This window comes from Aythya marila, assembly GCF_965140915.1.
Source record: "Aythya marila genome assembly, chromosome: 19".
Lineage (NCBI taxonomy): Eukaryota > Metazoa > Chordata > Aves > Anseriformes > Anatidae > Aythya > Aythya marila.
This window is the reverse complement of record NC_139060.1, coordinates 9,645,121-9,659,201: the sequence shown is the minus strand read 5'-3', so window position 1 is coordinate 9,659,201 and position 14,081 is coordinate 9,645,121. Positions and strand designations below refer to the sequence as shown.

The 14,081-nt window shown below is 40.3% G+C and overlaps 1 long non-coding RNA gene across 1 annotated transcript; it reads right to left on the bottom strand.

The window, feature by feature from the left end:
- Window positions 1–1,657: 1,657 nt before the first annotated feature.
- On the bottom strand, window positions 1,658–14,039 carry LOC309885610. The gene is made up of 3 exons (XR_014318835.1): window positions 13,945–14,039; window positions 13,388–13,485; window positions 1,658–1,754 (listed from the first exon to the last, which is right to left on the bottom strand). It is a non-coding gene; the product is annotated as an uncharacterized lncRNA (long non-coding RNA).
- Window positions 14,040–14,081: the final 42 nt, after the last annotated feature.

The window sequence follows — 14,081 nt, the reverse complement described above, 5'->3', positions numbered from 1 at the left end:
AAAGGAGAAAACATACTCTAAAGAGAACCCAACAGTTGCTATAGAAGAAAAAAAATATATGGAAGTATATTAGGAACTCCATACTATTTATTTCATTAGTTCCAAACGTAGTTGATGTCATCATTTGTTGCTGTGGATTTTCAGCAAACTACTGTAGGAAACATGGCAACGTACTGCACTGTCCTAACTGCCAAACCAAGCGAAGAGAGACTAACAATGAACAGAAATACAAATAAAGAATTAATCATTTTCCCACCTGAGACAACCTGCAGGGTAGTATAGTTACAGATATGATATAGACAGCAGCACCTAAAATATTTCCTCAAGAGCCTCTTTTTATATCTGTACCCCAAAATAACCACAAACTGTTAATCTCAGACGTACACACTGCTAAATTACATGATGCACCACAGCCTAATTCTTAAAATATTTGGGTAGCTACAAGCATAAATATTTACTTTCTAAAAATAAACAAAACAATACATGTACATAGTGTTTTACATCCAAAAGTCTCAAAAAAAAAAAAAATAGAAAAATTAGAGGAGCACTACAGAACCACAGAGGTTACAATCCTTTGTTTAAAGCTGTGAGATCAGGAAAGCACGCTGGATCCTTGTGCTTTGTTTCTGGAGACCAGCTCAAATCATCTAATGAACATTCAGCCCAGTTGTTTTGCATGAAATATAATGAACATTTTATGAGATGGCAGAGATGGATACAGAAGATACAAAGGCAAACAAACCAGAGTGTATCATTCAGAAAATACTGGTGTTGAAAGCCTATATGTAAGAATAAGCTCAAGAAATAAAAAGAGCATTTGAGACACTTCTAACAATGAAGCTTTATAGCACCATCAACAAGATACCAAGGCCATGGCAGTCAAAATGCTATCCCAGTACAGCTAGACCTCTTTGTTGCAAATCTTTTCAACTGAAGTCAACTGCTTTTCTTCCTTAACAATCCAGCACTTGTTGCAACTATGGGCAAGGGGCACTATAAGCACATGTTTACCAATTCTGCAATATGAACAAATAAAAGAACAGAAGGTATCCAGATCCTTTCAGATTGTATCCTGTTCATAAATTACATGCAGACATCATGGTTCCCTTTATTGATACATTTTCTTACTCCCTAAAAGAACAGTATTTGTCATACTCTCTAAGGCTTCCTCCTTTTTATTTCCAGCATCTAAAACACGCGAATTGATTGGACAGGAATAACCAAGTTTGGTTTACTCAATATTAAAAGGAAAACCACAGAATATGGCTTTTTTGGACATTTTTCAGTTTGAATGTATGTTCATTTATTTGTAAAAATTCTACTTTAAGGTGCCTATATTAGACTTTCTTTTTCTCTTATCAAGTTGCTACTTACCCTTAAGGAAAGGAAAACTGAGTACCTGTACGTAAAGATGGTGTTTCATGTCTCTTCCCAGTAGTATTGGCAACAGCTCAATAGAAAGAATATATCAAGAGAGCACACAGCTTGCTTTACGGAAAGCAGAAGAAACAATTCCTGTGTAATATATTTTGTTCTAGAGTAATACTGAGACTTTCAAAAGCACTTACTGCAGGCCTGTGCCAGCTTTCATAGCACAGATAACGTGTAACATACCAACTCCGAAGGTGCCATCAGCTCACGTTCTTCGTTCCTGAGTCTTTTTTCCTGTTCCATGCCAGATATCAGCATCCTCTCCACTGTTCCAACACACTTGCTCATGGGTTGCTAGGATCTGGAACATCAGAATGATGCACCTAAAAACAGACATCATTTTTTAACAGGTATTTTCTACTGCATCATTTCAGTTATTTAACAAACACTTACCCTTCCAGATTTTGACAAGCTCTAATTAATTGCTGTTCCTGACTGACTTCTCCTTAAATTACTGGGTATGGCAGAAATAGCACAAGTACAAAGAGATTACAAACCTTCAAATTAAGGAGGTGGTAAACTATGGGATATCACAACAAAGCTATCTAGGTATGTATATATGTGACTGTGCATACAGTAGACTGAAATTGTTTCTACTTTTCTACCATGCACTGGAAGTTTAGGTTACAATTCTGCTCCATGTTTTGATTCCTTCTCCTATTAATGCATGTTTCTGTTACAGTAGGAAATTACACAGTACTTTTCTTGTTGTAGGCAACTGTAGTTGAAAAAACAGCAGACAAGGAGGCTACCAGAAAAAATCTGAGCACAGATATGTGTAGCCAGTGCGAAACAGGAGCTGCTCTCCTCACTCCTGGGCAAAGCCAACTGGGCAAAACAGCTCAGTTCAGAAGTGTCCAGGGCAAAGAGAGCTTCTCACAGCAGTATGAGCATGTTGCTTCTAAGCAGTACACTAACTAGGAAGTTTGTATATTTAACCTTGGGTGAGGATCATTAGGCGTTCTGCAGACTGCTTGAAGTAGTTTGAAAATCTGATGGTGCATACCCATGATTCAGATACACTATAAGCAAAGCAAAAAATACAAGTTGTAAAATCTGAACTGGAAAATATGTATCAGACAGGGATATTCAGTATGCTGGGGGGCTGAAAGTCATAGGTTACTTTAAAGTACATCCTGGTACACATGCTGCCAGAAGAGGTACCAAAGCTGAAAGTCTATCTGAAAAATTCCTCGTTTTCATAGTTCTCTGCAATCACAATAGAAACAAATATTAAGCCAATGACAACGACACACATTAGCAGTGAGGCTCATTAGGTAAAAACTGCCCCATTTCACATTTCTCTCTGATTTATGACAACCAAAAGTCAGCTGACTGTTCAGGTCTCTCCCCATTTTTTTTATAGCTCAAAAAATGTGCAAATGGACATTTAAAACACATTTCAAAACAATTTGTGTCTGAGTGTACATCTTGTTTACAAGAATGAACTACTGAAGCTGGGTAATAAAACCTTGAGAAATGCAGTTTATAGTGGAAACACTGGCACGACTTTAATTACTGCAGTGTAAAAGGCATCTCTGTGCACAGGGTTCCAGCATATTTTTAACCTACATGAAAAAGTCAAAGAAGAAATCTATGCAACAGGAAATGGAAACATAAATCCCTTCCAAATGCTAGACAATTTCTGCTGAGAAAGCTTGCAACCCATTAGGAAGACAAAGTCCCGTAGATGAAAGGAGAGGCAAGCAGTGGTATTTTACCCATTGTCAGTGCTGACTCCGTTCTAACCAGAGGCAGAGGGAGTTTTACCAACAACTTAATAAAGAACAAGACCTAAAGTCTTTTGCAAATTGGCTCCATAAACAAAAATAGTCATTTAGGAAATAGATTGCAGGCTTAGGAGGAAATAACAGCTTCAGCTGCTGTATAAGAAGAGACGTGCAAACCAATGTCCACTTCCTAGATACAAGGCATCAAAACAGAACAAAAATGTGGAATATCAGTAGGGTCCAAACAATGAGAAATTTAATGGACTTATTGTTAGCTCAGTTTCCAATTTCTATAGTTTCAGTAGCCTTGCCCACATAGAATATGGGAAATGCTGTAAGCGAAATGCAAGGAATGCGATCATACACAGAGAAACAGCCACTTTCCAGGAACATCTGCACTGCATATTACAGACAAAATAATTGCTCCCAATTCATCTAGCTCAACCCAAAGATAAAAACGAGATGCCAAAATAGCACTCAAGTCAGATCATTCCGGTTTATGTACACACCAAGCCTCCCTCACACTGTAAATGCAAAGACCATCTTTTGTTACTGTAAGTGAAATAATTAACAATAATAATCACACACACAAAAAAAAAAAAAGCTTCCTCTAAATAAGTCTCAGAAAATGGCACAAATCAGGCCAGCAGGGAATCAGACAAAGCAATATATCTTTAACAGAACTTCCAGACAAAATCTGACTAGCGTATAGCTTCTTGGGGCCTCCTCACATTACTGTAGCTACAACTAGTAAGAACAAATGTAATCAATATTGAATTGTCCTGCTGAAGCAGTAGGAATAAGAGTAAAATATTTTTTTCACATAGTATCCTGGAAGCTGTTCTGTTATCACATAATCAGCTGCACAATAAACACTGCATAGAGGCAAGCAATGAAAGTCCTTGACTAAAGAGCCAACTTGACAGCTCCAAAGAAAGTTTGTGTTAGGGCTTCCAGAAGCAGTGCTTTATTAGAGAGATTCACTGTGAACATCAATTTCCCTTAATAAGTTCCTTTATCCTCATATCTAGTAATTTAAACATAGTCATCACATTTATCTAACCTTCTAGCCAACGAGATCTTGTCAACCAAGTCAGACAGAGGCCATGGCAGTTTAATCATTTCTATTTTCTTTCTAATAATGTTTTGCTGGCTCCATGGGATAAACATTTTGTTACAACTCTCCTGTTCTGCTATAAAACACTGCACGCAATATATTTGGAATTACTGTCGCAACTTCAGCTCACTCAGGACTTGTAGTTAACCGTCCTGATGGTGCAGATACCATTCCTACACCATGCTGAGATGAACACGGGAGATTTAGCTGCTAAGGAGCTGTACCCTGCATCAAAAGGCAAGGTCTGAGCTGCCAGGTGTAAAGCATGGGGGATAGTTAAAACATATGCTTAATACAACCATGTCAGTAATTCGTAGTAGGTGTCTGAAATCAATGTAAAATCCTTCTTTAACCCTTTCTCCCTTGCTTCCAGTCATTTAAATCTGACTTCCAGTAACCTTTTTTTTTTTTTTTTTCTTAAAGCAATCTGGCACTGGTTCCTCTTTCACAGCAGAGCTAAAAAGCACACAGAAGTACAAGAAAGGAAAGCCTTTGTTGCCTAATTCTAAAACTCTCTTTAAAAAATAAGTGTGCTTCCTACAAATGTCAGGAATCTCGCTTCTCTTCTATCAACAGATTTGCATCCTGTGACAGGACATATCCTTGTGCAGGTTTGTTTCTCTCTGCACGGCAATGAAATGTATCCTCACACTATACCTCAGCTATCTATTTCACCCCTTGCTGCACCTTTACATTTGCCTTCATGCTTCCTCCAGCGCCTGTGAAATAATTCATGACCTCCGCTTCTGGTCTATTGAGTTTCTTAACTGATTTGGCAGAAGTAATTGAGCAAATTACTTTTGAAAAGCAACTGCCTCACTTGGTAGATTTCTTCCTCTGTCTTAACATGTCAGAGATGCTAATTGCAGAGAAAGATTTAGCAGAGAAACTCTGCACAGATTAAGGTTTGGGAGCTTGCGCCTGCTTTCTACTCCGGCTCCTTGCTTTCTTCTTTCTCAAGAATTACCTGAGGCCCTTGGTACCTTCACAACCGTATGGGATGTTTTACTGGTTAAACTCTCTGTATCGGCAATCACATTATAACTCAGGGAAGAAAAAAAATCTCTTCCAATTTCTCATTGTGGTAATTAATCATGTTCAAGCCCCCTGCCAGCAATTTAACTTTCCAGAATCCAGTACAGGTATCCTAAATTCTGGGGAGAAGGCGTACAGAAGTCGACTGAGGATGGAATCATGAAAGCCAGGAATGCACGATACTCGTGTGGGTTTGCTTCTTCCTTTTGAATGGTGGATCTGTCCCAGGGATAATTTCAGTCGTTTAGCTTAAGCAGTCTCACAGAGCTAATGCAACGTCCTTATTTTACAGACATTGTTTAACTGCTGGCTCCAGCCTATTTCTGGCTGCTTTTGTACAATGGAAACAGTAAATTTTTCTCCCAATAAACCACTGTCATGATCTTTAAAATTATCTACAGACAAATTAATTAATCCTTTTATATTGTTCTATAGCTCCAAATGCCTGGTGTATTGCAGCCAGTAAGTTTACAGTAGCAAGTCAGACTCGTCTAAGCATAAACATTTTGCTTCCAATATCAAGAAGTTGTGTCAGAATAAAAAATTCTGAACTTCAGGGTTGCCTGGCAGCTGCTGTAGGGAACAGTGCTCTCTGCATCATTTTCCACATATTTGTGAAACAATATTGCATATATCACCCACAGGAAAAGAACAGCAAACGTGAAACGCAGCTCAATAAAAGATGAAGAGCCAAAGCAAGAGGAAAGGTAACGCAGGCACCTCCGAGTTCTGTGAGGAGGTGGCAAAAAAGAAGTCTTTAAACTGAAAACCAGTTCCTACTGTTTTCTGTATTACTCTTAGATTTAAGCATCAAGTCAGGGAAGAATCTGTATTTATTGTGAAACTAAGGGCTAAGGTGAGTTCCTAATCAGGCTAAGCTACTCCAGAACTGAACTGCGAATACAACAGTGGCTTTAATTACCTCCCTAAAACCAATGACAAATCACAGGCACGGAGGCTTTTAGAGTGCCTCCCTAAACCATCCACATCGCTCTAGATTTGTAACAACAATCTTCAAATCTCAAGAAGGGTTTTTCTAAAATTCCAAGTACTCCATTTGTTTTTTTTTGTTTTTGTTTTTGTTTTTGTTTTGGTGTAATATGTTATTTCCTATTTTAATTTGAGGCTGAAAAAATGTAAGTTCATTTATGCTTTTTTAAAAAAAGTTTCCCTCACATTTTTGGTCAAGTTGTTTAATAATTTGCTTGTGTTTATATGATTCAGTAAAACGGGCTATTTTCTGCATACCTACACTGTATTCCAAATTTATTTATTCCACTAATATAACCTCTACAGACACCTTAGCTCTACTGAGAGTTTACAATACATACAGAAGGAGCAACACACACAAAAGGTAAGAGCCGAGTCTCAGGGCTTTTGTTCCAGCCATCTGTTGCTATGTACAAAACCCCCACCATGCAGAAGGGAACAATTCCTTCTGTGTTAGAGCATCGAGACCCTACAGATCAGTATTCAGATACCCTCAGTTCAGTATTTGTTTTCATTACAATGAGAGCACAAATAGGTATGTTATTTCATTTGCACTCGATATTAGAAGACTATCAAAGACGGAAACGTCTCAGCTTCAGCCAATTCTCCACGTGACCATATGCTACTTTCCTAATGAAGCTATTTGTATGGCCTGTGGAACTGTGAAGGAATTAATCACCGCTGGCATGAGGTGCCGCTGACTTTGGGTGAAAACTTGATTAAGTGAGGATCAGTCTCCGTCGTGAATTACGAAAGCCCTGGTGGAAAGGGGGGATGAATAGATTGTATGTAATGAATTCGGTGGCTGTGAACTGATCTGTGCTGATTAAGAAAGTGAAATCAAAGTGCATACGAGAAGCATGGACAGAAATAGCACAATGCCTTGGTGAATCACAGCCCTCAGCTCTGACCAGCCTGTCTGACTGACGCCACGAGGAATATGAGGTGCCACTCAGCCCAGCCACCACCGCAGAAGAGCCCGGGCCCAGGCCAGTCCCAGCACTGGAAAGCAGAAACGCGAGGAGCCAGGGCTGGGAACCAGCAGAGATGCACCCCAGAGATTCCCACAACCCATGAGCGACCGCGAGCAGGGTGTTACACTCTCACATTCAGACCAAGTACAGATAATCGCATAATTCAACAACAGCAACTGAATGGAAACATGCACAAATATTTTGACTGCTAAGCTGCAGCTTCTCATCAGCAATCTGTCCCAAAAATCACATAATTAACGGCAATAATTAAGACAGAAATGTCACCTTACATTTACACAGCAGTTCTCATCCTGATGCGCTTCATTAGCTATCTTTCCAAAGACCACTTAGCGATTGATTTTGCTGTATTTATACTTTGTCTACCCAAATCAGAAAAGAGACAGATTGTTATCTTTTTAGAATCTCATCAGATAAAAACCTTAAACCGTAGTTTCCATAGAAACACATCATGGGTCTCACGGGTCTCTATCAAACCTGTTCATAAACTTTCAGCTTTACTTAATGCTACATTTTCAAAAATATCAATTAGCTCTTTTCTATTTAATGCTCTTCCAGGCCTTTGTGCTTACTTTAAGTAAAGGAAGTACAGCCAGACACAGCTCAGCCACGGCTCGGTCGCAGCGAGCTCCTCGTGTTCAACTTCAGCATTACAGGGCATGTCTGAGGTGGAGGAGCAATATGGAAAGGGAAGAAGGGCACTGACTTCACTCGCCCACATCTAGACTGAGACATCGGAATTTATGTTCCCCGGAGCCTAAGGATAGTATCTGAACTATGTCACCGCTGTTCTGGTGAGATGATAAGCTTTTAGTTGTGGAAACCTGCATGACTATTTCTAATTGCAGTGTGAATCTGAGGCACGGATCTGCCTTGCTAAATAAAAGCCTTGTAAAAGAAAATAAAAAAGGGAAGAGAAAAACAGCTGCCAGGGACACGGGAATAACCAGAAAAATAATATTTTTTGGTAATCTGTGGAAATCTCTGAATGTCAGTCAAGTCCCATCTGACTTAAAATCTTGTATCAAAGGTTGTTATAGATGCTTGAGCCTCACACGAACCCTGGCTATGGAAAAAATGATGCCATGCACATGATGAGCACAGGTCTGGGACATTTTATGAATATTCTGACATGATCTTATTTTGTATTAAAACATATATTTATATATGAAAAAAATCCGAAGACAAATGATGCTGTGTTTAAAAAAAAAGATGTAAAACTGATGACCTAAGTTTTCCAAAAACCCCATATTGTGTGCCGTTGTCACAGGTTTCCTTCTACAAAAGCCCACAAGTACAGGGTGCTTGTATGAAACAACTACGGCCACCTGCACCGGCGTGCAGTCTGTCAACGCAGCTAACACCACTCACCAAATCCTCCTGCCACTGACCCTCTGCTCAGAGTCACTTTCTGTGTGAACACCGAGTGAAGTACTGTAAATGTTTAGCTCTGTTTCCTTAACGTTTCTGTCAGTTCATTTACGAATCCCATACAGTTGAATCACTGCTGTCAGAAATGCATTTGCAAAAGAAGTCCTATGAGGCTTCGCTGCTTTTGTCAGCAGATTAAGATTTGTCCTGAAATCTTTTCAGTATCTTACACAGTTATTCTATTTTAAAATACAGAACTATTCAACATATATATTAAATAGACTGAAACGTGCAACACCAATATCCTTTTTTTTCAGTAACACCATCTTCTCTTATTCTGCAAGTAACTCTTTCAGGCATGCCAGTTGCTTGGAAATGCAGCTCTGCTCCTAAATTCTAGTGATGCAGTAGCTACAAGTGCCAACACCTCCAGGCCATCTGACTGCGAGACAAACTTGTAATTTCAGTGACATACTACAGGAGGATTTCTTCTGAGGCTGGGTTTCTTGAAGACTAAAGTGACATTCCACTGCTCCTTTAAGGGCACCTTGATGACTTCAACTTGTTCTAGTGGTCTTTTTTTCCTCCTATTACCTAAGGCTTTTTCTGTTTTGTTAAACACGAATTTTCTTTCGCCAAACCTACAAAAGCAAAGAAATCATTATACTGAAAATTCAAAAAGAGCACTGGCTCACCAGCTGAATTCTGGGTAAGACCAGAAATGACAAGTAAAACCTTTTGCACACACGACTAGCATATGAAATGGCACAGGGAATAGGAAAAAGGTTTCACAAGAAACTTATCCGAGAGCACTGGGAAATTTCAGTGTCTCTTACTTGCTTTAAAATATATTCATTCAGTACAATAAGAAAATGTGGAGCTGGATTTTTTTTTCACGTTAAAACCAACTGTTACATCATTTTTTTCTTTCTTTTTTTCTTTTCTTTTTTTTTTTTTTTCCTGCTGATAGTTCCTTCTGAAAGGGAAGTTCAGCACAACACCAAAGCTGGCTCCTACATCCCTCTGTGCACAGCATCAGGATGAAGAATGAGAGAAGTGAGGTGTGAGGAGCAACAGCCTGCTCCAACCAGGCTCCAGGGCCAGGAGATGAGATGTGAAACTGCCAGCAAGTTGCAAAAACTCAGGCCTCAACCTCTCTGAACCATAAAAAATGCTCTAGAACATCAAAAAATCCAGGATATTATCTTAGTGCAAATATCATCAGCAAAGACAATTTGACTCCTTTGGATTTGTATTTGTGGATCCTAATATCCCTTAATGAGATGTACATGTATATGAGAACTTAAAGGGATATATTTTTGTAGGATTTGTTAGAATTCTGAAATATTTATAATGCTTGTAGATAGTTTGGCAGTTAAATAATTTGCTGATCAAATTTTCTTTATATTTTAATAATGAAAGCATGCTACATCAGAAATAATACTATGCATACAGTCTTACATATTATTTTGATTCAAAGCTCAGATGTTGCCAGCAGCAAAACAAGAGCATAGAGCCTGCTGCAGCCCTCTCCTCTTCCCGTTACAACACATTAACACCAAGACAAACCTCATCCTTCCTTTGTATGCTATGACTTTGGCCACAACAACCCCATGCAGCACTACAGGCTGGGGGCAGAGTGGCTGGAAAGCTGTGCAGAGGAAAAGGATCCGGGGGTGCTGGTCGATGCTTGCTTGCACACCAGCCAGCAGCGTGCCCAGGTGGCCAAAAAGGCCAACGGCATCCTGGTGGTGTCAGGAGCAGTGCAGCCAGCAGGGAGGTGATCGTCCCCCTGTCCTCTGCTCTGGTGAGGCTGCACCTCGAGTACTGTGTCCAGCTTTGGGCCCCTCAGAACGAGGACATCGAGGTGGTGGAGCATGGCCAGAGAAGGGCTACGAGGCTGGCGAGGGGCTGGGACACAAGTCCTGTGAGGAGCGGCTGAGGGAACTGGGGGGGTTTGGTCCGGAGAAGGCTCAGGGGAGACCCTATTGCTCTCTGCAACTGCCTGAAAGGAAGGGGTGGGGAGCTGGGGGTCAGCCTCTTCTCACAGGTAACTAGGGATAGGACTAGAGGGAATGGCCTCAAGTTGCAGCAGGGGAGGTTCAGGCTGGAAATGAGGAGACATTTCTGCTCAGAAAGAGCAGTCAGGCATCGGGATGGGCTGCCCAGGGAGGTGGTGGAGTCCCCGTCCCTGGGGGTGTTAAGGAAAGGCTGGACGTGGTGCTTGGGGACATGGTTTAGTGGGTGACATTGGTGGGAGGGGGACGGTCGGACCAGATGATCTTGGAGGCCTTTTCCAACCTTAATGATTCTGTGATTCCCTCAGGACAAGTTTTGCTCTGAGCGTTCTTTTATATGTATTCTGTAAGTGTAAACAACATAATGATAATTAACCTCCCAGACTCGAGGATATTTTAAACAATGTGTTGTTTAACGTGGGAAAAATTATTCTGTTTAAAGAAATCTGATTTTAACAGATTCCTATTTTGGGATTATTGATTCCAGCATATAAATGTTCTGTTTCCACGGAAAACAAATAATCCCATGATATAAGAATAGGCAACTAAATGAAACACAGACTTCTACAACGTGGGAAATGTTGCTGAATTAGTATTGTGGTTTTGCTTAGTTTTAGATGTTTTAGGAGAAATTGATTCAAACTAATGTTCTTCAGAATAAAACTAAAGCATATGTAGTCAGACCTACTGCAAATATATTACATGAAGTAAAATAGAAGTCCTCCAGAGACCTAGCTCCGATTCAAAATTCAACAGAGTATTTAAACACATATGTAACTAAGTATATAGTCAATGTCCTAACATACTTAACATTAAGTTCACTCCTAAAAACTCTGAATGATAAACGGCAATGGAAAACAACACCTGTAAGTGTCCCTACAAATGTATTGCAAACTGGGAAAAAACACAGCAAAAAAGGCACAAAAACACACCTCATTACCAAATTGTTATGTGTAATCCCTGTGGTAAGCTGACAACACATCACTTCATGAGCTTAGAAGAGTAAGCATTTAACTAAGTTTTCCCATAAAATTCTGCATAGTATGAGCAGCTCCAAATGGGGTTTGTAAATTAAACATTCCACATCCAGCATCTCTTTAAGGTCACACAGACACTTAAGGGAAAAGCCTCTGATATGATTTCATAATAGTTATGGACTAATGCATTTCTATAAGGAAGTTTCTTTTTTTTAAAAAAAAAAAAAAGCCCGGGATGACAAAAATCAAGACACTGAATGCATGCTTCAAAAAGACTACCATTGGCAGCAGTTGTGGTTAGTATCTTGCTGACATCTACAGGTCGCTTTGTAAACCACTCAGTTTTTGCACCTTAAGAAAGCAAAAATCACATTTACAAACAACTCAGTCTACAATCAGTATGTTTGTGTACCATATTTCCCTTTTGAAGGCTAATAGAAAGCTGCAGCTATTGCCCACACAAGACAAAGAACTGGAGTTTCCAAGGCTGGCACACCTCACACAAATGCTTTAATTAACAGTCTACAGATACCTTAGAATTCAAGGAAAGATGATGTAAATGAACAGAATGATACTGAGGAATTATTATTGACTGGAACTTCTGTGTTTGAAATCAAAATTACTCACAGAAATGATAAAGGCAAAATCCAATGAAGTTTTTCTCTTCATAAAGCCTAAAGATTAATAAATCCATTTTCAACTCCACTGTTGTCTTCTAGCCAAACAAAAATCAAATCCCCTAATTCCTTTATTTATTGAAACAAAAATTACAAGGAGGATAGAAGACATTCAGATACTATTATTAGGTAAAGGTTGTATTTTTTCATATTTTTCTTCTCAGGCTTTGTCTGATAGTATTTCACATGCCTTCATTGTCCACAGAACGCATCTAATTTAACTCTAACACTGATTCACAGATTCATCTCACTGTTGTGTGCACTTATGAGTTACTACCTACCTGTCAGTAATCCTGTATCCTTTTCTTCACTTCAGTATTTACGGAAAGACTAATTAAATTGCATTAAATACTGTGTGAAGCACACAGCAGAAAACAGTAGATGGCAGTAACAAACCACAGAACAGTATCACAGCCCACCACCACCCTGTGTTTTTTCAAACTTTCTTGGCAAACGTCTTAAGACAGCAAAAGAAATGGAATGAGAGCCTATTTAAAATTAGACAGAAGGCTTTCTCTTTTTTGAGCAAAATGCCGACATAAATTTGTACATAAGTACACAACATGTTGCTGAGATATTGGAGCTTCCAATGAAGCAAGGTTACCAGCTTCATGTAGGATAAAAGGCCTTTTATTTGCAGACTTTTTAGTTTAATGATAGGGCAAATTAACAGATGCTTCCTTTTCTTTGCTGAAATAAAGTAAATCAAGAAGGACACATTTTTTTAATGCTCAATTCATATTAATTTTAAAAGCACTGATCTTATTGTTGGCACTAGCTTAGACTTTTCTAGTGCCAAATTTGGCATTGGTGACAAGAGTTCACCAAAGTTCATCTGCTCTGTGATTTCACAGAACTTGTTCCTCCCATTTCAAATGCATCCTTCCTTCTTTATCGTTCTGAGGCATTCTAAGCAATCTATTTGCCAGAAGACCCAAAGGTCAGCAAACAAGAGAGAGAAAAATGATGACACCCTCATCTTCCATATAATATTGTTGTCGCTACTGGTATGTAAGACCATATGCGTAACGACGTGTTTCTACACACACCTTGTTCCTGTGGGATGAGCCTTGCGGGACAGCAGCAGGGATCACAGCTTTGGTGTCTTCAGAAAGGGGACTCAAGCTCCAAACTCTCCACCAGTGTCCTGCAATAGGTCGGGAAACTGTCAGTGTCCTGACACAGGTCAGAACCGCAGTAACACCTGAAACTTGAGGTGTATTTCTCAGAAATGGTTATTTTCTTTAGGAGTGTTTCAATTCCCTCCTCATTTTGGACACACGCTTTAGCTGGGCCTCAGAAAGAGGCACAGAACGCACCAGCGCGTAACTCCTTAAAAGGAGCGGATAAAAGCAAAAAACCATGAATTTGCACACTACTCCCAACTCATCCTCTCACACAAGACCCACCTTTACCCGCTAGGAACCAGAGGCTCCCATTCCCACCTCAACCTGAACGCGAGGCCGGGCTCAAACCTTCCTCCCCCCACAGCGACCACCCCTCAGGACTCCCGCTTTTCCTCAGGACACCCCTTGCCCCTGGCCCTCTTCCCTCACACCCCTGCCTCCCCTCCGTGCCTCCGGGGGCCGTTCACCCCCTTCCTCACCCCTCAATTCCCCCTCTCCCTGCCTGTGAGGGGCGGGCAGGGTGAACCAAGGCTCGGGGGCTGGGGTCGGTGCCCCCCGGCTCCTCACAGCACCGGGGAGCGGCGCTGAGGCGGCAGCGCGCGGCCCAACGGCTGCC